The sequence below is a fragment of the Rhinoderma darwinii genome, chromosome 8 (assembly GCF_050947455.1).
Source record: "Rhinoderma darwinii isolate aRhiDar2 chromosome 8, aRhiDar2.hap1, whole genome shotgun sequence".
NCBI lineage: Eukaryota > Metazoa > Chordata > Amphibia > Anura > Rhinodermatidae > Rhinoderma > Rhinoderma darwinii.
The window spans coordinates 47,624,199-47,650,732 of record NC_134694.1 but is presented as its reverse complement, the minus strand read 5'-3'; the positions used below and the strand labels follow the sequence as shown (position 1 = coordinate 47,650,732).

The 26,534-nt window shown below is 43.4% G+C and overlaps 1 protein-coding gene across 7 annotated transcripts in view; it reads right to left on the bottom strand.

The window, feature by feature from the left end:
* The window catches only part of EDA2R (ectodysplasin A2 receptor), a 208,881-nt gene that overhangs the window by 169,797 nt on the left and 12,550 nt on the right, over nucleotides 1-26,534 (bottom strand). For 4 of the 7 annotated variants that reach the window (XM_075834270.1, XM_075834274.1, XM_075834276.1 and 1 more), the window contains exon 2: nucleotides 16,939-17,057. The exons of 1 other annotated variant lie outside the window; for it this stretch is intronic. The gene's annotated coding sequence lies outside the window, so the exon portion shown is untranslated. 2 more of the 7 variants (XM_075834271.1, XM_075834273.1) reach the window with 2 other exon arrangements.

The window sequence follows — 26,534 nt, the reverse complement described above, 5'->3', positions numbered from 1 at the left end:
TAATACATTTTTTTTGTAACACAGAAGGTTTTACCAGAGAAATGCAACTCAATATTTTATTGCCCAGATTCTGCAGTTTTTAGAAATATCCCACATGTGGACTTAGTGTGATAATGGACTGAAGCAGCAGCCTCAGAAGCAAAAGGAGCACCTAGTGGATTTTGGGCCTCCTTTTTTTTTGAATATATTTTAGGCACCTTGTCAGGTTTTAAGAGGTCTTGTGGTGCCAAAACAGTGGAAACACCCCAAAAGTTACCCCATTTTGGAAAATACACCCCTCAAGGAATTTATCTAGGTGTATAGTTAGCATTTTGACCGCACAGGTTTTTCGCTAAATTTATCAGAATTAGTCTGTAAAAATTAAAATCTACTTTTTTCTGAAAAAACATAGAAATTTTTAATATTTACAAGAGATAATATAGAAAATGCACCCCAACATATGTAAAGCAATGTCTCCCGATTACGGCAATATCCCATATGTGGTAATAAACTGCTGATTGGACCCACAGCAAGGCTCAGAAGGGAAGGAGCGCCATTTGGATTTTGGAGCACGGATTTTGCTGGATTGGTTTTCGGTTCCATGTCGCGTTTGCAACACCCTGGAGGGACCAAAACAGGGGAAACCCTCCAAAAGTGACCCCATTTTGGAAACTACACCTATCAAGGAATTTATCTAGGGGTATAGTTAGCATTTTTACCACACAGGTTTTTCGCTAAATACAGGGTGGGCCATTTATATGGATACACCTAAATAAAATGGGAATGGTTGGTGATATTAACTTCCTGTTTGTTGCACATTAGTATATGGGAGGGGGAAAACTTTTCAAGCTGGGTGTTGACCATGGTGGCCATTTTGAAGTCGGCCCTTTTTTTATCCAACTTTAGTTTTTTCAATGGGAAGAGGGTTATGTGACACATCAAACTTATCGAGAATTTCACAAGAAAAACAATGGTGTGCTTGGTTTTTACATTACTTTATTCTTTCATGAGTTATTTTCAAGCTTCTCTTTGTTTACAGCCATTGACATGTCGCAGAGGTTAACACGTGAGGAGCGGATAGAAATTGTGTTGATGTCTGGAGAACGCAGTACCCGGGTCATTGCAGCAGATTTCAATGCAAGACACCCTACGAGACCACCCATCTCCCATGCTACAGTTTGCAGACTGCTTGCCAAGTTTCGTGAAACTGGTTCGGTGTTGGATTTGCCCAAATGTGGACGCATGAAAACTGTCACTAATGAAGAAACATCAGTGGCTATCCTAGCTTCATTCAGCAAGAGCCCACAGCGTAGCACTCGCCGCATGTCACTGGAGAGTGGCATCAGTCGAACATCCCTTCGGCGGATATTAGCTACTCACAAATGGCACCCTTACAAACTCAAGCTGCTGCAGCATCTCAACGAGGATGACCCAGATTGGCGCACTGAATTTGCTGAATGGGCAAAACAAAAATTGGAACAGGACCCTCAGTTTACATAGAACATTTTGCTCAGTGATGAGGCAAACTTTTATGTGAATGGTGAAGTTAACAAACAAAACCACCGCTATTGGTCTGACACTAACCCACATTGGATAGATCCCTCCAAGACTGTTGGAACACAAAAATTGATGGTATGGTGTGGTATATGGGGTACAAAGATAGTGGGGCCATTCTTCATCAAGGAAAACCTCAAGGCCACGGGATATCTGAAATTGCTACATGATGATGTGTTTCCCTCTTTATGCACTGAAGCTGGCACGTTCCCTGAGTTTTTCCAGCAAGATGGTGCACCACCACATTATGGGTGTCAGGTCCGAGCATTCCTAGATGAACAGTTTCCTGGAAAGTGGATTGGTCATTGTGGGCCAGTTGAATGGCCCCCTAGGTCTCCCGATCTGACCCCCTTAGACTTTTATCTTTGGGGTCATCTGAAGGCAATTGTCTATGCTGTGAAGATACGAGATGTGCAGCAACTGAAACTACGAATACTGGAAGCCTGTGCTAGCATTTCTTGTTGCTATCAGTGTGTGAAGAGTGGGAGAAGAGGGTTGCATTGACAATCCAACACAATGGGCAGCACTTTGAACACATTTTATAAGTGGTCAGAAACTTGTAAAGAACTCATGAAAGAATAAATTAACGTTAAAACCAAGCACACCATTGTTTTTCTTGTGAAATTCTCGATAAGTTTGATGTGTCACATGACCCTCTTCCCATTGAAAAAACTAAAGTTGGATTCAAAATGGCCAACTTCAAAATGGCCGCCATGGTCAACACCCAGCTTGAAAAGTTTCCCCCCTCCCATATACTAATGGGCCACAAACAGGAAGTTAATATCACCAACCATTCCCATTTTATTTAGGTGTATCCATATAAATGGCCCACCCTGTATATTGGAATTAGTCTGTAAAAATGAAAAACTACTTTTTTTCTGAAAAAACATAGAAATTTGTAATATTTACAAGGAATAATGAAGAAAATCACCCCAACATTTGTAAAGCAATGTCTCCTGATTACAGCAATATCCCATATGTGGTAATAAACTGCTGATTGGACCCACAGCAGGGCTCAGGAGGGAAGGAGTGCCATTTGGATTTTGGAGCACGGATTTTGCTGGATTGGTTTTCGGTGCCATGTCGCGTTTGCAACGCCCTGGAGAGACCAAAACAGGGGAAACCCCCCCAAAAGTGACCCCATTTTGGAAACTACACCTCTCAAGGAATTTATCTAGGGGTATAGTTAGAATTTTGACCACACAGGTTTTTTGCAGAATTTTGTGGAATTAGGCCGTGAAAATTAAAATTAACTTTTTTTCTGAAAAAGCATAGAAATGTTAAATTTTTACAAGGAATAAAGGAAAAAAGAACCACAACATTTGTAAAGCATTTTCTCCTGATTACGGCAATACCCCATATGTGGTAATAAATTGCTGATTGGACCCACGGCAACGCTCAGAAGGGAAGTAGCGCCATTTGGATTTTGGAGCACGGATTTTGCTGGATTGTTTTTCGGTGCCATGCCGCCTTTGCAACGCCCTGGAGGGACCAAAACAGTGGAAGCCCCCCAAGTTTCCCAATTTTGGAAACACCCCTCAAGGAATTTTTCTAGGGGTATAGTGAGCATTTAGACTCCACGGGTCTTTTGCAGAATTTATTAGAATTAGGCGGAGAGAATTAATATCACAATTTTTTTCCACTAAAATGTTGAATTTACTCATTTTCACAAGGGATAAAAGGAGAAATAAACAACCAATTTTTGTAAAGCTATTTCTCCCGGGTACGGAAATACCCCACATGTGGTCATACATTTTTTTCATTAGAAATGAATTAACCCTTTCAGGACTGATCCATTTTTTGCTTTCTTATTTCCGTTTTTCACTACCCGCCTTCCAAGAGCCATAACTTTCTTTCTTCTACACATTTTTTTTGTCCCCTTAGGGGACTTGTACCAGCGATCATTGGATCCGTGGGTACAATATGCTGCAATACTAATGTATTGCAGTATATTGTTATTTTTACAGACTCCTGTAACAGCGCGATCGCTGTTCCTGTCCGTTAGTCCCGGGTGTCAGCTGTAATACACAGCCGACACCCGCAGCGTATGGAGCGGGCTCAGCACGTGAGCCCGCTCCATACATCAACCCCCGCACCATGACGTGCTATTAAGTCATAGTGCTCAAAGGGGTTAATGCACAGCGGATTGTGTGAATATTGCAATTTTACACTGATATGCCATTTTAGTGCATATGTCGTGCCCAGTTTGTGCCCCTGAAGACAAATACCTCATAAAGCTTTAAGCGGGTTCTCCCGGGTATGGCGATGCCATATATGTGGACGCAAACAGCTGTTTGGGCACGCTGCAGGGCTCAGAAGGGACAATTTATGACAATTCAGTGGCAAATATGTTGTGCCCAGCTTATGCCACTGGAGAGAAACACCCCAAAAATTGTTAAAAGGGTTCTCCTGGGTATGGCGGTACCATATATGTGGAAGTAGACTGCTGTTTGAGCACACTTGTAGGGCTCAGATGGGTGGGAGCACCATTTGGCTTTTGAAGCGTAGATTTTGCTTGGTAGTAGTTTTGTTTGGAGTTTTACTGGTTTTTCAGTTTATAATGTGGTGGCATACATAAGCTGGGCAAAGTATATCAGGGGAATAGTCAGGTGGTATAATAAAGGGGAAAACAAAATAATCTATAGATGTGTGTTACTCTGCGAAAAATCCTTTCTGAACAGGCCGGTGTCACACTGATAAATGGTTTATCCCCCTTTTTGTCCACACTCCGCACCTTTGCAGTTTGGGGAATTTTGCTGGGAAGTGTTGAACTGGTATAATACGGGCACCCTCGCTTCCAGCAGATATGTTTGGGCCCTCCCCTTCCTGGTTCCCTAATTTTAGGACCCCGATAAATTGCCTCTTGAAACAGACAAAATGTTCCCTTCTGATCTGCACAACCGCATATTTTTATTTCCTGACTTATTGAAGCCATAACCAATTTTATTTTTTCATAGACGTAGTGGTATGAGGGCTGTTTTTTTTTTGCGGGACGAGCTGTAGTTATTACTGGTACCATTTTGGGGTACATGCGACTTTTTGATCACTTTATATCCTATTTTATGAGAGGCAAGGTGACCAAAAAACAGCAATTCCGGAATAGGTTTTTTTATACAGCGTTCACCATGCATTATAAATTACATGTTAACTTTATTATGCGGGTCAGTAAGATTCCGGCGATACCTACTTTATAGCACTTTTTTTTGTTTAACAACTTTTTGCACAATAAAATTACTTTTGTAAAAAGAATGCATTTTTTCTGTCGCCATGTTGTGAGAACCATTATGTTTTAATTTCTTCGTCGACAGAGCTATACGAGGGCTTGTTTTTTGCGAGACGAGCTATAGTTTTTATAGGTAACATTTTTGGATACATGCGACTTTTTGATCACTTTTTATTAAAATTTTTGTAGGGCAAAGTGACCAAAAAATAGAAATTCTGGCCTTGTTTTTTTACGCCGTTCACCGCGTGGAATAATTAACATAATATTCTAAATTTTAGGCTGTTACGGTCGCAGCGATACCAAATATGTATGGTTTATTTACTTTTTTCAATAATAAAATACTTGAGAAGTGAAAAAGGGCGATTGTGTTTTATTTTATTACTTGAAACTTTGATTATATTTTTTACAACTTTTTTTTTCACTTTTTTACACTTTTTTTTAGTCCCACTAGGGGACTTGAAGGTCCAACAGTTGGATTTTTTTTTCTAATATATTGCACTACCTATGTAGTGCAATGTATTAGATCTGTAAGTCATTCACTGACAGCAATCAGATTAGGCTTCGCCTCCGGGCGGGGGCCTAATCGCCATCCGTAATGTCAGACAGGAGGCCATTGTTAGGTCTCCTGTTGCCATAGTAGCAGTCGGCAGCTGTGCGATTGCAGGGCAGAGTTGCCGATCTGCTAACCACAAAGATGCAGAAATCGCATCCGATCGCTGCATCTAAGGGGTTAATGGCAGGGATCAGAGCTAGCTCCGATTCCTTCCATTACAGGTGGATGTCAGCTGTAACATACAGCTCACATCCACCGCTGATGACGACGGCTTATCTCCTGAGCCGGCGCATTCTTGCCGGCGGCTACGGAAGCCTTTCAGGCCCCGCCTCCGTGCAGGGGGCTGAAAGTTTTCGGTGCTAGGCACCCCAGGAGCCCAGTATTAGGCCTCCGGTTGCCATTGCAGCCACCGACATCCCGGCGATTTCATTGTTGGGGTGTTGATGACTGCAAACACCTTAAATGCAGCGATCACTTTCGACGGCTGCATTTAAGGGGTAAATGGCGGGGATCTAAGCTCACTTCGGCTCCCGCCGTTACAGTAGGATGTCAGCTGTAAGATACAGCTAACATCCAAGGATGATGGTACCGACTCAGCTTCTGAGTTGGTGGCATGCATTTGTCGTAAGTATACCACATTTTGCAGGAAGCACTGGTTTTCCATGACGTATACTTACAACAAATGTCGGACGGACTGGAAATGGATGAGAATTTGGAGACACGAATGCAAAATGAACATGAAAAACTGACAAATGATCAGTTTTTAATGGCTATCTTTTGTGGCTGCAGCCTAAATGTCTATGATGCCAGGTGTCCCTTTCACATGTACCGTGGTCGGGATGGGAAATCCGGCAGATAGTTTTTCACGGTCGTGTGAATCCGGCCTTAATGTAATTTATTTAAAGGACGGGTGTCGCAAATTTTTTTTTTATATATAATATTGCTTTTAGTATGTTATTAAAATACATTTTATTTGCTTGTGTTTTACTTTTTTCTAACTTTTACTTCTCTATGGGGGCTGCCATTTTGTTTTTCATCTCTGTATGTGTCGATTAACGACACATACAGAGATGGAATACGGAAGCTACAGTGCATAGGAGTCAATGAACGGGAGCCATTCCATTGACTCTCCTCTCTGGCTCTGTACTGCGCAGACGCAGGTCAGAGTCACACAGCAGAGCAGCTGTTTGCAGGGAGATAGCAGGCGCCACTATGAAGACCAGCTGCACTGCAGGTAAGGTGTGTGTCTCTGTCTGTCCCTCTCTCTCTCACAGACCGCCGCTCTCGTGACCACCGACGCCCCCCCCCCCTCGACGGGCCCCGCCCCCCCGACGGGCCCCTTCCCCAAACAGGCGCCCCCCCCAACGCCACCCCCCCTGACGGCGCAACCCCCCCCCCGACGGGCCCCCCTGTAGTTGTGCAGGAGACTCTGTATAAAGGACACATGATGTTACTGTCCTGGGAAAGCTGGGTGATAATATGTCAGCTGTTAGTGTGGTACCCAGCTTTCCCAGACCCCTGAACGATAAAACTCTCTAGTTGTGCTGAGACTGAGAGGTTCATTAGTCACATCCCCAAACAGTCTCAGCACAACTAGAGAGATTTACCATTCAGGGGTCTGGGAAAGCTGAGTGACCACCATTACCCCTCCTACTGGAGTGTGAGAGGTTCATTAGTCACATCCCCAAACTCACTCCAGTAGGAGGGGTAATGGTGGTCACCCAGCTTTCCCAGACCCCTGAACGATAAATCTCTCTAGTTGTGCGGAGACTGAGAGGTTCATTAGTCACACTCCCAAACAGTCTCAGTACAACTAAGGAGATTTATCGTTCAGGGGTCTGGGAAAGCTGGGTGACCACCATTACCCCACCTACTGGAGTGTGAGAGGTTCATTAGTCACATCCCCAAACACTCCAGTAGGAGGGGTAATGGTGGTCACCCAGCTTTCCCAGAAGAAGATATAACCAGGAAAGGGCTGGATGGACGGGCTGAGGGTGCACAGGGTTTTTGGTGATCCCCCTCTGTCATGTGATCGGACCTAGGTTACCGGTTCATCAGACGGGGTTCATGTGACTATAAATCTGTCCATAACAAGAGACAGTGCACTCAGGACAAGCCCTGTCCTCATGCCGTAGTTGTGTGGTTCTGTCTGCAGTGATGGCGGTAGGTGGCTCTGACACCCGCCTCCCCCGTCGGGTCATCTCAGGACAGAAGGGGTGTCCGGATTGGAGACACAGTGCCGCACCTGTCCTCTTGTTGTGTCTGGTATTGCAGTTCACCTCCATTGAAGTGAATAGGACAAAGCTGTAATACCACACACGACCTGAGGACAGGTGCGGTGCCATGTTTTCCTGGACGACCCCTTTAAGACTTTTCCCGTGTCTGTGTGTGGCAGAGCGGAGTGTGCACGGGCGCCGCTGATACTTCATAGCCGCTTATCAGCTGTTTTGAAGAATCAGCGGCGAGCACCCCCCCCCCACACACACACAAACACAAATCCATCCCAAACGCAAAATCAAGTGTAATCAAGCATTTTTTTTAATCAACATTGTTTTTTTATTGAAAAATTTTTCAGTACAAATTATGCATTGCAAGGACAAGAATAACATACTCATCATCACATAAAGTTTATCAAAACAAACAACTGCATCAAAAAAATTATGCTTAAGATAGAGTAATTACATATTTAACTCTTGGGCCTATAGCTTCCCAGGCAACCCCTAAGCATCATGGAAATATACAGTTCTGAGGAAGAAGCAACCACCCCCTCCATTCCTCTGTGAATCTTGTAAATCTGTGAGTTTTATATGCTATAATTTTTTCATAAGCACACGTAACATTCAGCATAGTATGAATCTCATCAATGGACGGAATGGTTGTACTCCTCCAGTATCTGGTTATTGCTAATTTGGTAGCTAATAAAAAATGAGCAACCAGCACCCTAAACTCCCTTGGTATCTCCTCAAGACCCAGTAAAAGGAGTGCCAGAGACGGTGATGTGTGCAAATTAGTTTTACATATTCGGGAAATAGTTCTGAATATCGAGGACCACAAGGACTGAAGATAAGGACATGCCCACAATATATGAAGCAGTGTGCCCCTATGTCCACATCCTCTCCAACATAGATTGGAAGAATTAGGATATATATGGCTCAACCTATCAGGCGTATAATACCAACGCAGTACCGTCTTGATAGCAGACTCGTAATGCGAGACGCATGTAAAAGTAGTAGTGATGAATTTCAAAGAGAATTTCCACTGGGATGTTTCAAAGACCTGTTTCAATTCCTTCTCCCATGCCAGGAATGGAGACGTTTTAAGAAATAAGGACTTTGAACCCATGAGTGAGTAAATAGGTCTAAGGCGGACTGGAGTACTTGATGGGGCTGACCATAGTTGAAACACCTCCTCGTTGGCTGTTAATTGAGTATAGTCTCCCGTAGATAGGAGGTGTCTTATTCTTAAATACTTATAGAAATCTTTATGGGAGATGCCATATTTGTGTGTTATATCGGAATATGGAGCTAATTGAGCCTCTTCCATCATATCATTGAGGTATACAATGCCTCTTTCTTTCCAGGGTCTCAAATCCATATCGCTTAAGGCTATGCAGAAAGTCTCGATAGGTGTTACCTTCTGAATTGAAAACTTTGTATTCGGACTACGTGAATGAAACTGTTTCCAATAATGCAAGGAAGTATGTAGAAAGTAAGGAAGAGAGGTAGGTATGGCTATGGGCATTAGTGAAGCCAATAGTAAAGCCCTCAAGTTATGGCTAGGTGCCCAAAAAGTCTCAATATGTATCCAATGTTGTGAGACATCACCTGTCCACCAGTTTCTTAAGAGCGAGACTTGAGTTGCACAAAAATAATCTTGAATATTGGGTAGACTCAAACCTCCACATTTTTTATCTCTACTCAAGATCGAGGAAGCGATTCTGGGTCTTCCCGGCTTCCAAATAAATGTATTCAACAGTTTCTGCACCTTATTGAAGAAGGAACTCGGTAGTTTAATAGGGACCGTTCTAAATATATACAGCATTTTTGGTAGAATTAGCATTTTAAAGGCCGCTATGCGACCCACCCAGGATATTTCGGATTTATTGTACAACAACATATCTTGTTCAATGGTTTTTAACAGTGGGATATAATTATATTTATATAACGCAGGTATAGAGTTAGTAACTGCTATACCTAGATAGGTAACATGGTGTGATTGCCAATCCATGGGAAACTTAGATTTAAGTGATTGAAGAGTATCCAGAGGAATGTTAAACGGTAAAATTTGAGATTTATTCTCATTAACTTTATAAAGAGATAGTGTCCCAAATTCTTTAATAATGTTTAGTGCTGTCTCTAAAGACTTCTCCGGGTGTTCCAGTGTCAGCATGATATCATCTGCGAACAACGAAATGCGATGTTGTCTATTTCCTATGCAAACCCCAGTGATATCTTTGTTCAGTCTAATCGCTTGAGCTAGCGGTTCTATTGATAGTATGAATATCAAGGGGGAAAGTGGACACCCCTGCCTAGTCCCATTAGAAATATCAAAGTTATCTGAGAGTGCCCCATTAACATACACTCTCGCGGAAGGTGCAGAGTATAACGCCTTGATAGCCTGCAATATCCCACCTTTTATGCCCATAGTCTCCAACACCGAGAAGGCAAATGACCAACGCACTCGGTCGAACGCTTTTTCAGCATCTAGTGTCACCATCACTGAGGCTTCCTTTGAGCCCTGGACATAGTCCAATATATCCAGAACCCTTCTGGTATTCTCAGTTATTTGTCTGCCCTTGACAAATCCTACTTGATCTCCTCCTATCAGGGAGGGTATTAATGGTGCCAGTCGGTTAGCCAAAAGTTTTGCATATATTTTGAGATCTGTATTAAGTAACGATATTGGTCTAAAGTTTTGCGGGATATCTGGGGATTTCCCAGGCTTTGGAAGTGTTATGATTAGAGCTGAAAGCATTTCTTTTGGAAATGAGCCCTCTTTAAAGGCCTGTGTTAGAGTATTATGCAAATGAGGGATCAGAATATCTATAAATGTTTGATAGTAGCAATTTGTGAGGCCATCTGGACCTGGTGCTTTCTGCAAGGGAAGTGCTTTAACAATGTCTTCTATTTCCGACAGTTGTATCGGGGAATTTAGGGCCTCCAGCTGTCGTTTAGGAAGGATAGGTAGGTTTAATTTTGTTAGAAATTGGCTAATAGAAGTCACAGGGACAGATGGGGAATTTGAAGACCCATCCAAATTGTAAAGACTAGAGTAAAATTCCATAAACTCATTGGCTATATCTCGGGGGTCATAGAGCTTGGACTGTGTAGATCTTCGATGTAAAAAGGGGATCCTAGTCTTATATGATTTTGCCTTTAACCGTTGAGCCAGTAATCTGCCTGCTTTATTATTTTGTGAGTAGTACTGGGCCTTAATTCTGGTGAGGGATTTTTCATATTCATGTAGTAAACAATCTCTCAATTGTATTCGTAGATCTCTAAGCTGTGACACCTGTTCGGCGGATACTGAAGATTTGTTTAGATCTTCTAATGTACGGATGTTCTGCATGATATCTTGCATCTTTTTTCCCCTTTCTACCTTAGCTCTGTGTCCTAATTTAATGAATACTCCCCTGATTATGGCTTTATGAGCATTCCAAATTGTGAAGGGGCTAGTAACTGAACCCACATTTAACTGGAAGTATTCTTTTAAGGCCGATTCTATCTCAGTTCTATATTCCGTGTGGGCTAATAGGAAGGGATTACATCGCCATAAAGACGTATTGGATGCCACATAGGATTCTTCGATTTGAAGTGATATGGAGGCATGATCTGACCATTTAATAAGGTCAATGGTAGTGTTAGTAACAGTATGCAACAAGGACTTCTGTATCAAAAACATGTCTATGCGTGAATAGGTTGCATGTGCGGAGGAGAAAAATGTATAATCCCTCTCATTTTCATGGTGAATGCGCCATATGTCATATAACTCATTTGTGTGTAAAAATCCGCCCAAGGGTTGGGAGGCCGATCTCTGCTCCGCTGTAGAGTCCAGAGCCTTATCGTGGATAGTATTAAAATCTCCACACATGACTAAATGACCTTGTTGAACTTTTTTAAGTTTCCGAAAAAATTTACCCAAGAACCGGATTTGATGCTGGTTAGGGGCATACACCACCCCCAGTGTGTACAGAGTGTTGTTCAAATTGCAGACATGTATGATAAATCTGCCATTTGGATCTACAATTGTCTCAATAGACTTATGAGCGACTGTGTCTTTAATTGCCAACATTACGCCTCGTTGTTTTTTAATGTGGTGTGATTGTATAATACACGGGAACTTATAATGTTTGAGTCTATGTGCATCCTTAGCAATGATGTGCGTTTCTTGCGCACACAATACATCTCCCCTGGATTGGATAGCCTCTTTCCACATATACGAGCGTTTATGCGGACTATTCAGTCCTTTGACATTTAAAGAAAGAAATTTAAGAACCATGAGGACTATAAATACCAGATATTACTACCATCATTACATCTGCATAAAAAGCTTTAGAAGATAATCGGTACCTAGATATGCTCTCTAAGAAAAGGTACACTTCGTTGGAATAGAGACCCTTCTTTGAATTCGCACCCATTACTCTGCGTACACAAAATCTTTCCGTTTTATACATCCTGCAATGCCCAAAAGAAAAAAAACAAACCTGTGAAACAATAACAAAGGAGAACAAAAGAAAATGGTAAAACATATACAGCCTCATCTGCTGTATCCATAGAAACGGGTACCCACTCACGGTTACACACCGAGAGGGTCAGAGAACTCTCAATGCACCATTTGAAGTAGCGAACAGAGTTCAATGCTTGGTGCGTCTTCCATGTGTCACGGTATGCCATTCTTGATGTATACGAGTCGATGATCCTCCATTATCTCCACTTTTCTCTGGTGCTGGAAGATTCCACATCTGCAGTAATTTAGCACCTTCCTCCAGTGATGAAATAGAATGCATAGTCCCCTGGCGTAGAATCAGGATTTTGACCGGGAATCCCCAACGATATGCCACTTTTTGATCACGTAGTACGGTCGTAATGGGCGCAAGTTGCCTCCTCAAGCGTAGCGTAGCTGCAGATAGGTCCGCATATAACTTCACATGCTGATACGGAGTTGGAAGATCTTTTGTTTTCCTTGCAATATCCATAAGATACTCCTTAATGTGGAAGAAATGTATTCTCGCCAGAACATCCCTCGGCGTTGTCTCTGGCAGATGCTTTGGCCGGGGGATTCTGTGAGCTCTATCTATAATAACGTCATGCAGGGAGCACATAGGCATCATTGCTTTAATGAAGGATTGCAAATACTGTTGTATCTCCTGCTGTGTCACCTCCTCCGAGATTCCTCGAAATTTAATATTATTTCGCCTAGAGCGATCTTCCAGGTCATTGATTTTCATATGGATCTGCTCTATTTCTTCTGATAAAGCATTGTGCGAATCGACCAGATTATTATGAGAGGATGCAAAATCCGCCATTTTATTTTCCACATGATCAACTCTCACTTCTAGTTCATTAACTGTGGTGTGAATTGGTAAAAGAAGCTGTGCAAATTCTTTGTGCATGGATGCACTAAACGCTACCAACATGTCCCTCAGTAAAGTGCCAGAAGCTGGTGCATCAGTAGTGTGAAAACTCTGCAGCGTTGCATTGACATGTGCTGGGGAGGATCTCACCTCAGATAGTGAACCCGGCTGCTCCTGGAGCTTCTGCTTCTGTTGGGCAGGAGCATGAGCTTTACCATCAGCCCGCTCGGGGGAAGGGACATGCCTGTTCTCAGAGTTTAAACTCCCCTCTCTCTCTGCATGCTGTCGATAGCAGCCAGCACTACTGTTTCCCTCCTCTGCTCCTACCTCTTGTGATGATTCCGGTTGCTCTTGTCTGGGCGAGGAGCACGACGGGGGAGATGTCCCAGAGTGAGAGGAAGATGGCGACCTGCCCGATTTCGCGCCTTTCACTCCCCGCTCTTTATCAAAGAAGAACTCCAGTTTCTCCTGCTTTTGATGCTGTCTCTTGCCGCGGGTCATCATCAGGGATGAATCTGCTTCACCGGGGGAAGGTTTGTAGAAAGTGAAAGTAGCTTTATACGCTGTGTCAGTCGCTCGGTGCCGGAGCTCTCTGTTCAAGCTGCCATCAGTCTCGGCTGCCAAGCCACGCCCCATCAAGCATTTTTTTTTATGTGTTTTTTTGCACGTAAAATGTGCCAAAAAAAAAAAAAAAATGTCAAATACACGGCGTGTGAACCGGTCAACTGAAAAGTCATTTACTTCACTTTCATCATTCTAAGGCTGGGTTCACACGACCTATTTTCAGGCGTAAACGAGGCGTTTTATGCCTCGATTTACGCCTGAAAAGACGGCTCCAATACGACGGCAAACATCTGCTCATTCATTTGAATGGGTTTGTCGACGACCTGTAATTTTACGCGTCGCTGTCAAAAGACGGCGCGTAAAATAACAGCATTGGCAAAGAAGTGCAGGACACTTCTTGGGACGTAATTTGAGCCGTTTTTTATTGAATTCAATGAAGAACAGCTCCAAATTACGTCCGTAATTGACGCCTCGCAAAACGCGAGTACGAGCAATTACGTCTGAAATGACGGAGCTGTTTTCTTCTGAAAATAGCTCCGTCATTTCAGACGTAAATGCAGTTAGCGTGTGCACATACCCTAAGGGTATGTTCACACACAATGTTTTCAGCTGAAAAATCGGAAGCAGAACGCCTACAAGCATCTGCCCATTGGTTTTAATGGGAAATACGGCGTTCTGTTCGGACAGGGCGTTTTTTACGTGGTAGTTTTCCAAAAACAGCACATAAAAAGACGCCCGACCAAAATGAAGTGCACATAACTTCTTGGGACGTTTTTGGAGCCGTTTATCATTGACTTTATAGAAAAACAGCTCCAAAAACGGCCGTTAAAAAACGCGAGTTTGATTAAAAAAATGGCTGAAAATCAGGAGCTGGTTTCCCTTTGTTTAGTAAGCGTGTAAACGTACCCTTAGCCTTTTGGTGTGTCCTATAACTTCTGCCAGCTGCAGAATCATACCCAAAATGGCTGCCGGACACTGCTTAGCAATCTTTTCCTGTCTTGTGGGAGGGGGGGTGAGATTCCCTCCCACATTTACAGCAGCTGTGAGTCAGGTTGCTTTGCCTTATTCACCTTGCTGTAATTCTGGGAAGTGCTCCCCCTGGTTGCCAACATAGGAAAACATGTCAAATTATTATTTAATTTTTAATACTTTCCACCATATGGAAAAAAAAATAAAAATACAGCAAAAAACGTAAAAAATATAATAGTAATAAGTAACGACACTTTAAAAAAAGGTTTAATTTGCGACACATTCCCTTTAAAACCCGCATCGTGGGGCCGGTACTGACAGGGTCCTGTTCAGACCTCAGACACTATAATGTCATCTTGTCCCAGAGTGCCCGCTCGGCGCTATCTGCCTGGCCTTGCTGAAATTTACACTGCTCTCACCTGCAATGTCGGTGACGATGGTCAGAGAGGGTTGTTAGTGCATGCAGTATATATTGGATTGTAGATTCTGTTAACTTATGTGTTCCCTAGCAGGGAACAGGTTATCAATTAGATATTCCTTTTTCCAATTGTATTTATGATTTTAAAAAAAAAGCACTTGCAGAGGTTAAAAGTTGTGAAGTCACGTACAATAATTATAGCAATATATGTTAAAAAGTTATTTATATAAAGAAAATGTATTACATTATCTCTTGGTATTACTGTTAAATAAAGCAAGAAATAAATTTCAAAAAAAGAAATAAAAAAAGAAATAAATAGAAAAAAAAAAAAAAAAAAGAGATTCAAATCGAAAATCGCCCAAAGTGTTGAAAAAAAAAAATCTAGATTTTCTTTTTGGGCAAAATCGCCCATCCCCACTACACCCCTTAATAAATGCCTTCAGGGGTGTCATTTCCAAAATGGGGTCACTTTACATCAGAGACTTTGCAATTGTGAACTAAAACTTTGTAAGTCGCCAAATTAGGCTCAATTTCTCATGGTACTCTCAGTCCTGTGCCTAGTCAAATGTTCAGGCAAAAGGTTAGGGCCACACGTAGGGTGTTTCTAAAATCGGGAAACACAGCATAATAATTAGAGAGCTGTCATTTCACGGTGGCACAATCTGGGCACCACATATTGGCATATCTATGGAAAAATTCCCATTTTCACTCTGCAACATCAAGTGCACACTAATTTCTGGAAAACACCTGCGGGGTTAACATGCTAACAAAACCCCTAGGTGAATACCTTGAGGGGTGTAGTTTCCAAATGGGGTAAATTCTGGTGGCGTTTTCACTGTTTTGGTCCGACAGGGGCTTTGCAAATGCGACATAGCTCCCACAAACCAATCCAGCAAAATTGTGTGCCCAAATAGCAGTTTATAACCACATATGGGGTATTGCCGTACTCGGGAGAAATTTCTTTACGAATGTTGGGGTTCTTTTTCTACTTAATTAGTTGAGAAAATGAAAAAATTTGAGTCAAAGCTACGTCTTATTGGAAAAAAATATATATATATTTTCACTGTCAAATTCTAATAAAATCTATGGAACACCTGTGGGGTCAAAATGCTCATTATACCCCTAGATGAGTTCCTTGTGGGGTGTAGTTTACAAAATGGGGTATTTTTGGGGGTGTTTCCTTTGTTTTGGCATCAAGAGACCTCTTCAAACTTGACATGGTGACTAAAATATATTCTAAAAAAAGAAGGCCCCAGAATCCACAGTCCATTAGCACACTAGGCCCACATGTGGGATATTTCCAAAAACTGCAGAATCTGGGCAATAAATATTGAGTTGCGTTTCTCTGGTAAAAGCTTCTGTGTTACAAAAAAAAAATGATTAAATATTAATTTCTGCAAAAAAATAAAAAAATTTAACATTTCACCTCTACTTTGCTTTAATTCTTGTTAAACGCCTGAAGGGTTATGAAACTTTCTAAATGCTGTTTCCAATATGTTTTGGGGGGTGCAGTTTTTAATATTGGGTGACTTATGGGACTTTGTATTGTATAGGCCTCTCAAAGCCACTTCTCAACTGAACTGGTTCCTGTAAAAATAGCCTTTTGACATTTTCTTGAAAACGTGAGAAATTTCTGCTAAAGTACTAAGCCTAGAAAAATAAAAGGATGTTCAAAAAATGATGCCAATCTAAATTAGACATACGGGAAATATTAATTAGCAGCTATATTGTGTGGATTACTTTCTGTTTTACAAGCAGATACATTTAAATTTCGAAAATGCACATTTTTGCAATTTTTCATAAAATTTTGGTGTTTTTCGCTATTCAATACTGAATGTATCAACAAAATTTTACCACTAACTTAAAGTACAATGTATCACGAGAAAACAATCCCAGAATCGCTTGGATAGGTAAAAGCATTCCAAAGTTATTACAACATAAAGTGACACGTCAAATTTGAAAAATAAGGCTCTGTCAGGAAAATCAAAAGTGGCTGCAACGGGAAGGGGTTAAATAACGGACAGAACACTTACCAATGCAATTCAATGGGGCTACTCACACATCCATGCTTTTCACAGTGCGTGTGTCTGTTGCGTGAAACTCACCGAAAGTCTTGGCCTGCTTTTGTGGATCAGACTCGCTTACAGAAGTCTATAGGTGCGTGAAAAAAACAGGCAGGACGCGGAAAACATCATTATGCTGTCTGTTTTTCAAGCATCAGTTGCTAAATAAATGGAGAAAAAAAAAAGTTAAACCAGGAGGTGATTGCAGTGGAGAAACACAAACTGATACCACACAAAAACCACTGACACAACATGGGAAGTCATATGCTTGAAAAACTGCTTGTTTTATGTGTACACACTCGTCTGAATAAGGCCTTAGGCCGGGTCAGATACACTGCGGAAAAACTACACAGCGTATCCAACCTGGAACCCGCAGCACCTTCCGTCCGAAACAGAATTTACGCTGCAGAATGCAGTGCTGGGGTAAAAAAAGAATGTCCATACTTACAGCCTCCCTCTTTTCTGCGCATAATCCGGCTTCCCAAGAGGACGTGGCAAGCCATGTGACGCTGCAGCCTGTGATTGGCTGCAGCGGTCACGTGTGATGAAACGTCATCCTAGTAGGCCGGACAGCAGGTAGAAGGGGAGAGTTCTGGGTTAGTACGATTTTTTTTTTTTGTTCCTGAGTTGCGATTTTTGCGAGAGTATCGCTGCAATTCCGCCGCAAAATTCAGAACCATTGAATTAAACGGGGAAAATATGCTGCAGTTTTTTGCTAAATTTAACGCAAAGCAGGTAGAAAAAAATTAAATTTTCACAAATGTGTCAGTGTAAAGACAGATTTCTTTGTAAAGCGAACAGGAGAATGAAGAAACAAATTCCAAAATCTATCACCTTGTTTCTCGTGTTTTCAAAAATACCCCCATTGTGGCCCTAATACGCTGCCTGGACACATGGCAGGGCCCAAAAGGAAGGGAGCACCTGGAGGCTTTCATGACACTTATTTTGCTTGAAAATGTTTTAGGCCCCACAGCACATTTGGAGAGGCTTTGAGCTGCAAGAAAGATAGAAACTCCCCATAAATGACCCCATTTCGAAAACTAGACCCCTTAAGGTATTTATCTAGGGGTGTAGTGAGTATTTTTTTGCTAAATTTAATGCAAAGAAGCGGGAAAAAAATAAAATTCCACTGTTTTCATAAATGTATCATTTTAAAGACAGATTACTTTGTAAAGCGAACAGTAGAATGAGGAAACACTTCCCGAAATCTATCACCCTGTTTCTCCTGTATTCAAAAATACCTCCATTGTGGCCTCGATCTGCTTACTAGACATGTGGCTGGGCCAAAAAGAGAGGGAGCACCGTTTGGCTTTCAGGGCACAATTGAATAAATTCTAGGCCCCATATCATGCATTTAGAGGCATTGAGCTGCCTGAACACACCCAGAAATTACCCCATTTTAAAAACTAGACCCCTAAAGGTATTCATCTAGTGTTGTAGTGAGCTTGCTGACCAAATACAATTTTAAAGGAGGAAATAATATTTCAGACACTATTGGTATATAATATTTTCTTCAAATTCTTATTACATTTCCACATGAAATAGAGGAGACATGTGGTAAAAGGTTATTTTGTTAGAAATATGTCACATTAATAAATTTGTGCGGCATACAAGAGAAGTGAAGCTGTGTATTCATAATGGATGCATGTCGCTATAGACAAATTTGCCTGTACTTATGACTATGCCAAGCTAAAGAAGTAGTTGCCCCGCATCTGTGCCATTATGATGTAATTGTGATGCCAAAACCATATATAGGTACAATAAAGGATCACTAACCACAAAAATTGTCAGTATTTCCAGAAGCATTCACTGGTGCAAGAGTTCCTTCCGAAAACCCGAATGCAGAAAAGCCCATATTGTATTGATTAGGAACAGCTCCATTATTAGTGGTCCTCCAAATAAAAAAAATTTTTTAAAAAAAAGTATCAAACATTAATAAAAATAACAGTTTTGTTCGGCAGGACATAGTCATAAAAACAGTCAAAAGCAACAAAATTATCAAAAATATGAAAGGGGTCAAATATTTTTTTTAAATATTTTAAATATATAGAATTGCTCCCAATTTGGAAAGCCCACAAACTAAACTGAAAATATTAATTAAAATTGACTTCCTAAAAAGTCCCCCATCCCCTATTTTGACATTCCCTAAATAAAATAAATAATTGTAAACTGTGTGGTAAGTTTCAAAACCGGGGTAATTACAGAGTCCTGCTTGAGATGGTCACATTGGGAAGTAGAATCGACTATCCCTCCTCCTTCCATGCTTACGGCAAACCCGTCACCTTTTTTTGGGGATATCTTTGCGTCTCGGTGGAAGGGCCGGGGTGAAAAAAGTGGCGCTCTGCAAGTTTTCGCACATCCTCAGACTTGTAGGGTTGTGCAGGGGCATAGGAGTCATATAGGAGACGCTCAATAACCTCCTCCTGGACCTGGAGGAAGGAGAGCGTTCCTTGGTATTTTTATAAAGTGCAAACCCATTATAGGTAGCAATCTGAATTAGGTAGATTGCTACCTTTTTGTACTAGGCCCTGGTCTTATGCTTCACCAAATAAGGTTGAAGCACCTGGTTCGACAGATCTACACCTCCAATGAATTTGTTGTATTCTGTCACACACCGGCTTACGCTTTTCCACAGTGGCCTCCTCTCTCTAACTGCCACCGAGGTGTCTGGATGCAGAGTGGACAACATATAGACATCCTTATCATTCCACTTTACTGCAAGTAACTGCTTGCTTACCAGTGCGAACGACGCCTCAATTCCCACACGTTTCCATCGGGATTTAAAAAGGGGGACACTGTTATAAAAATTATCTGTGTACACATGGTACCCTTGGTGCAGGCATGGCACAATTAGGTCCTACAAAATTTTGCAGGATGTGGCAATTCTCTTTGGGCAGCCTGGGGGATTAATTTGGCGGTCTTTGCCTTCATAAATCAAGAAACCGCAGGTGTACCCTGTTGTGCTCTTGCACACCTTATATAGTTTAACACCATATTTGGCAAGTTTGGAGGGGATGAACAGCCGGAATGAAAAAGACGGCCTCTGTAGCTCATCACGGATTCATCCACCGATAAATTTTGATCTGGGGTGTAGGATTTAAGAAAAGATTATTGTAGGAGGGAAATTAAAGGTTTCAATTTATTAAGGCGATCGTGGCCTGGGTCATTTCTTTGAGGGACTTGGGCGTTACCTGTAAAATGCATTAACCCCTTAATGACCAGCCTATTGTAGACCTTAATGTCCAATCCATTTTTTACGTTTTTCCATCGCCTCATTCAAAGAGCTATAGCCTTTTCATTTTTGCGTCAACATAGCTGTATATGGTCTTGTTTTTTGCGGGACAAGTTGCAATTTTTAATAGCACCATTTTGGGGTACATAGACTTTATTGATTAACTTTTATTAACTTTTTTTTGGGGGGAATAAAAAAAAAACAGCAATTTTGCCACTCTTTTTTGTGTCCTAAATTTACGCCGTTTACCGTGTGGTATAAATAACACAATACCTTTATTCAGTGGGTTGTTGCGATTGCAACGATACCAAATTTGTATATTTTCTGTATGTTTTACTACTTTTACACAGTGAAAACACTTTTTTTTCCAAAATTATTTGTTATTGTGTCTCCATATTTGAAGAGCCGTAACGTTTTTATTTTTTCGCCGATGCAATTCTAGGAGTGCTTTTTTTTTGCGGGACGACTTGTAGTTTTTATCGGTACCATTTTGGAGTAGATGCAACTTTTTGGTCACTTTTTATCACATTTTTTTTAAGTCCGGATTCTAAGAATACAGCAATTTTTGCAAGTTTTTTTATTTTATTTTTTATGACGTTCACCGGGCGGGTTAAATGATGTAATAACTTTATAGTCGGGGTCGTTACGGACGCGGTGATACCAAATATGTGTAACTTTTTTACTTTATTTTGTTTGTTAATAATAAAGCAGTTTGTAAGGGGGAAAAGTGGGTTTTTCATTTTTCTTTTCACTTTTTTACTAGTCCCACTAGGGGACTTCACTATGCGATTATCCAATCACATTTATAATACACTGCAATACTTCTGTATTGCAGTGTATTATGCCTGTCCGTGTAAAACGGACAGGCATCTGCTAGGTCATGCCAAGGCATGATCTAGCAGGCATTCACTATAGGCAGACCTCGGGGCCTTTATTAGGCCCCCGGCTGCCATCGGAGAAACAGACACTCGGCGATCTTATCGACGGGTGTCAGTGGGATGAGAGGGAGCTCTCTCCAAAACCACTCAGATGTGGTGCACGCTATTCAGAACCGCATCTGAAGGGTTAAACGGGTGAGATCGATACGACAATCGATCTCACACGGTCGAGCAGGGACGCCGCCAGCCCTGAGCTACCTCTGGCAGCTGAGAGCAGGGAGATTTGACAGCTCCCTGCTCTGTTTACTTATTCCAATGCAGCGACGTAAAAAGTCTATTGCATCGAAATAAGGCCCGTTAGTGACCGACGTAAAAACACTATGGGCCGGTCACTAACGGGATTCATATCGGTGTCAGGAAATAACTTCTGCAAATACAGGGGTAGCGTGGAGAGCTCTTGATGCCCAGTAGGAGCGAATACTTGTTTTTTTTTAGAAAAAAAAGTAAACACAGTGTAAAGGATCTGCCAGGCACAGCTTCGGGGTTAACGCCCATAGGTAATCAGTCGGCACCTGAGTCTATGTCTCTAAGACTGACTCCAGCTTTCACCACTCAGGCTGGCAGGCTTAGGAGTGGGAGAGCCTATCGCAGCCTGGCCAGACTCAGCTAGCTCCCGCCCTCGGTCTATTTATACCTGACTTTCCTGTTCCTCCTTTGCTTGTGATTCTTCTCGTGTGGTTTCCTGGCCCAGCTACAGCTTCTGACTATTTGATCCTGCTCCATACTGACCCTGGCTTACTGACTACTCTTCTGCTCTGCGTTTGGTACCTCGTACTCTCCTGGTTTGACTCGGCTCGTTCACCTCTCTTGTTGCTCACGGTGTTGCCGTGGGCAACTGCCCCATTTCCCTTAGCTTTGTGTACCCTTGTCTGTTTGTCTCGTGCACTTACTGAGCGTAGGGACCGCCGCCCAGTTGTACCCTGTCGCCTAGGGCGGGCCGTTGCAAGTAGGCAGGGACAGAGTGGCGGGTAGATTAGGGCTCACTTGTCCGTTTCCCTACCCCTATCATTACATAATCACAAGCCCATTACCTAGTCTACCCTGGTCCCTGTCTCTACTATGGACCCCCTTGAGACCCTGGCCCAGCAAATGCAGGGTCTCTCCCTACAGGTCCAGGCCCTGGCTCAGAGGGTCAACCAGCCTGACGCTACCATGGTAGTGCCCCTCACCTCACGAACCCCTCCTCAAGATGCCTGACCGGTTCTCAGGGGACCGGAGGACTTTTCTCTCCTTTCGGGAGAGTTGTAGGCTCTACTTTCGCTTAAAGCCTCACTCCTCAGGTTCTGAGAGCCAGCGGGTGGGTATAATTATGTCCCGGCTCCAGGAAGGGCCCCAAGAGTGGGCCTTCTCCTTGGCTCCTGACGCCCCTGAACTTTCCTCCGTTGATCATTTCTTTTCTGCTCTCGGACTCATTTATGACGAGACTGACAGGACTGCCTTTGCCGAGAGTCAGCTGGTGACCTTACGTCAGGGTAAGATACCTGTTGAGGAGTATTGTTCTGACTTTAGGAAGTGGTGCGTAGCTTCTCGGTGGAATGACCCTGCCTTAAGGTGCCAGTTTAGGTTGGGTCTGTCGAACGCCCTGAAAAACCTGCTAGTTAGCTATCCCTCTTCTGACTCCCTAGACCAGGTTATGGCTTTAGCAGTACGACTTGACCGACATCTCAGGGAACGACAACTTGAAAGTTTTTGTGTTTTCCCCTCTGACTCCCCCATGATGCCTCCCGAGGTCCCGTTGCTTCGCACTTCCACGGAAGACTCGGAGGTACCTATGCAACTCGGGGCCTCCGTGTCCCCCCGACAACGTAGAGAGTTCCGCAGGAAGAATGGTCTCTGCTTCTATTGTGGGGATGACAAGCATCAAGTGAACACCTGTCCTAGGCGTAAGAATAAGCAGCCGGAAAACTTCCGCGCCTAAGTGATCATCGGGGAGGTCACTTGGGCGCACAGGTATTTCCCGTAAATATGAAACGTAATAAAATCTTGCTTCCCTTTTGGTGGTAGGTCTGCTACCGGCAGTGCCTTCGTGGATTCAGGGTCTTCTGCTAATATAATGTCTAAGGAATTTGCTATGTCTCTAGCTATGCCTTTGATTGATTTGCCTAAACCTGTCCCGGTAGTGGGTATCGACTCCACTCCTCTTGCTAATGGTTATTTTACACAGCATACCCCTGTTTTTGAACTCCTTGTTGGCTCCATGCATTTGGAGCAGTGCTCTGTACTGTTGATGCAGGGATTATCGTCCGATTTGGTTTTAGGCCTTCCCTGGTTGCAGTTGCATAATCCCACGTTTGACTGGAATACTGGGGAGCTTACCAAATGGGGTAATGAATGCTTGACATCATGTTTTGCTGTTAATTCCATTTCTCCCCCTGAGGAGGTGAACACGCTACCTGAGTTTGTGCAGGACTTCGCTGATGTTTTCTCTAAGGAGGCCTCCGAAGTGTTACCTCCTCATAGAGAATACGACTGCGCTATCGAATTGGTACCAGGAGCTAAGCTCCCTAAGGGTAGGATATTTAATCTTTCTTGTCCCGAACGTGAAGCCATGAGAGAGTATATCCAGGAATGCCTGGCCAAGGGTTACATTCGCCCCTCTACTTCTCCGGTAGGTGCTGGCTTCTTCTTCGTAGGGAAGAAGGATGGTGGTCTTAGGCCATGCATTGACTACCGTAACTTGAATAAGGTCACTGTAAGGAACCAGTATCCCCTTCCTTTGATTCCTGATCTCTTTAATCAGGTTCAGGGGGCCCAATAGTTCTCTAAGTTTGATCTACGGGGGGCGTATAACGTTATCCGCATTAAAGAGGGGGATGAGTGGAAGACTGCGTTTAACACGCCCGAAGGTCATTTTGAATACCTCGTCATGCCCTTTGGGTTGTGTAATGCTCCTGCGGTCTTCCAGAATTTCATAAATGAAATTTTAAGGGATTACCTGGGGGTATTTCTTGTAGTGTACCTTGATGACATACTGGTGTTTTCCAAGGACTTGTCCTCCCACATTGAGCATGTCAGGAAGGTGCTCCAGGTCCTTCGGGAAAACAAACTGTTTGCGAAAACCGAAAAATGTGTGTTTGGGGTACAGGAGATACCATTTTTGGGTCAAATCCTCACTTCTCATGAATTCCGCATGGACCCCGCCAAGGTCCAGGCTGTGGCGGAATGGGTCCAACCTGCCTCCCTGAAGGCGTTACAGTATTTCTTGGGGTTCGCTAATTATTACAGGAGATTTATTGCTAACTTCTCGGTCATCGCTAAGCCTCTTACGGACCTCACTCGCAAAGGTGCTGATCTCCTCCACTGGCCTCCTGAGGCTGTCCAGGCTTTTGAGGTCCTTAAGAAGTGCTTTATCTCGGCCCCGGTGCTGGTTCAGCCCAACCAAATGGAGCCATTTATCGTGGAAGTTGACGCATCCGAGTTGGGAGTGGGGGCTGTCTTGTCCCAGGGTACCAGGTCCCTCACCCATCTCCGTCCCTGTGCCTACTTCTCCAGGAAGTTTTCGTCCACTGAGAGTAACTATGATATTGGCAACCGCGAACTCTTAGCCATTAAATGGGCATTTGAAGAGTGGTGCCACTTCCTGGAGGGGGCTAGGCACCAGGTAACGGTCCTTACCGACCACAAGAATCTGGTTTTCCTAGAATCTGCCCGGAGGCTAAACCCGAGACAAGCTCGATGGGCGCTATTTTTTACCAGATTCAACTTTTTGGTTACCTATAGGGCTGGGTCTAAAAATATTAAGGCTGATGCACTGTCGCGTAGATTCATGGCCAGTCCCCCTTCGGAGGAAGATCCTGCTTGTATTCTGCCTCCTGGTATAATCATTTCTTCTATTGATTCTGATTTAGTCTCAGAAATTGCGGCTGATTAAGGTTCAGCTCCCGGGAACCTTCCTGAGGACAAGCTGTTTGTTCCCCTGCAATTCCGGCTAAGGGTACTTAGGGAAAATCATGACTCCGCACTATCTGGTCATCCAGGCGTCCTGGGTACCAAACACCTCATTGCCAGAAACTATTGGTGGCCTGTGTTGCCTAAAGACGTTAAGGCCTACGTCGCCGCTTGTGAGGTTTGTGCTAGGTCCCGAACGCGGGCTTACTATGTTCTTTGCCCATTCCCCAGAGACCTTGGACCCATATCTCCATGGATTTTATCACCGATTTGCCTCCATCTCAAGGCAAGTCGGTGGTGTGGGTTGTAGTAGACCGCTTCAGTAAGATTGCCACTTTGTGCCCCTCAAGAAACTACCCAATGCAAAGACGTTAGCTACCTTGTTTGTCAAACACATCCTGCGTCTCCATAGGGTCCCTGTCAATATTGTTTCGGACAGAGGGGTACAATTTGTTTCATTGTTTTGGAGAGCCTTCTGTAAAAAGTTGGAGATTGATCTGTCCTTCTCCTCTGCCTTCCATCCTGAAACTAATGGCCAAACCGAGAGGACTAATCAATCTTTAGAACAATATTTAATGTGTTTTATTTCTGACTGTCAATTTGATTGGGTCTCATTCATTCCCCTCGCCGAATTTTCCCTTAATAACCGGGTCAGTAACTCGTCAGGGGTCTCCCCCTTTTTCTATAATTTTGTGTTTAATTCACGGTTCTCCTCCGTTTCACCTGGTAGTTCCAACAATCCCGAGGTAGAGGTCGTTCATCGGGAACTGTGCACAGTCTGGGCCCAGGTTCAGAAGAACCTAGAGACGTCCCAAAGCGTACAAAATACTCAGGCTGATAGAAGACGTTCTGCTAACCCCTTGTTTATGGTCGGGGATCTGGTGTGGTTATCGTCTAGGAACTTGCGCCTTAAGGTCCCGTCCAAGAAATTTGCTCCCCGGTTTATTGGGCCGTATAAGGTCATTGAAGTCCTCAATCCTGTCTCCTTCCGACTGGAGTTGCCCCCATCTTTTCGAATACACGACGTGTTTCATGCCTCCCTCCTTAAACGCTGCTCCCCGTCCTTAGCTCCCTCGAGGAGACCTCCTATTCCCGTTCTCACCCCTGAGGGGGTGGAATTCGAGGTGGCCAAGATTGTGGACAGCAAGATGGTCCAAGGCTCCCTCCAGTACCTGGTCCATTGGAGAGGATACGGGCCTGAGGAGAGGACTTGGGTACACGCCCGGGATGTTCACACTGGGGTATTGGTCAGGAAGTTCCACCTTCGTTTCCCCAATAAACCAGGTCCACTTAGAAAGGGTCCGGTGGCCCCTCATAAAAGGGGGGGTACTGTAAAGGATCTGCCAGGCACAGCTTCGGGGTTAACGCCCATAGGTAATCAGTCGGCACCTGAGTCTATGTCTCTGAGACTGACTCTAGCTTCCACCACTCAGGCTGGCAGGCTTAGGAGTGGGAGAGCCTATCGCAGCCTGGCCAGACTCAGCTAGCTCCCGCCCTCGGTCTATTTATACCTGCCTTTCCTGTTCCTCCTTTGCTTGTGATTCTTTTCGTGTGGTTTCCTGGCCCAGCTACAGCTTCTG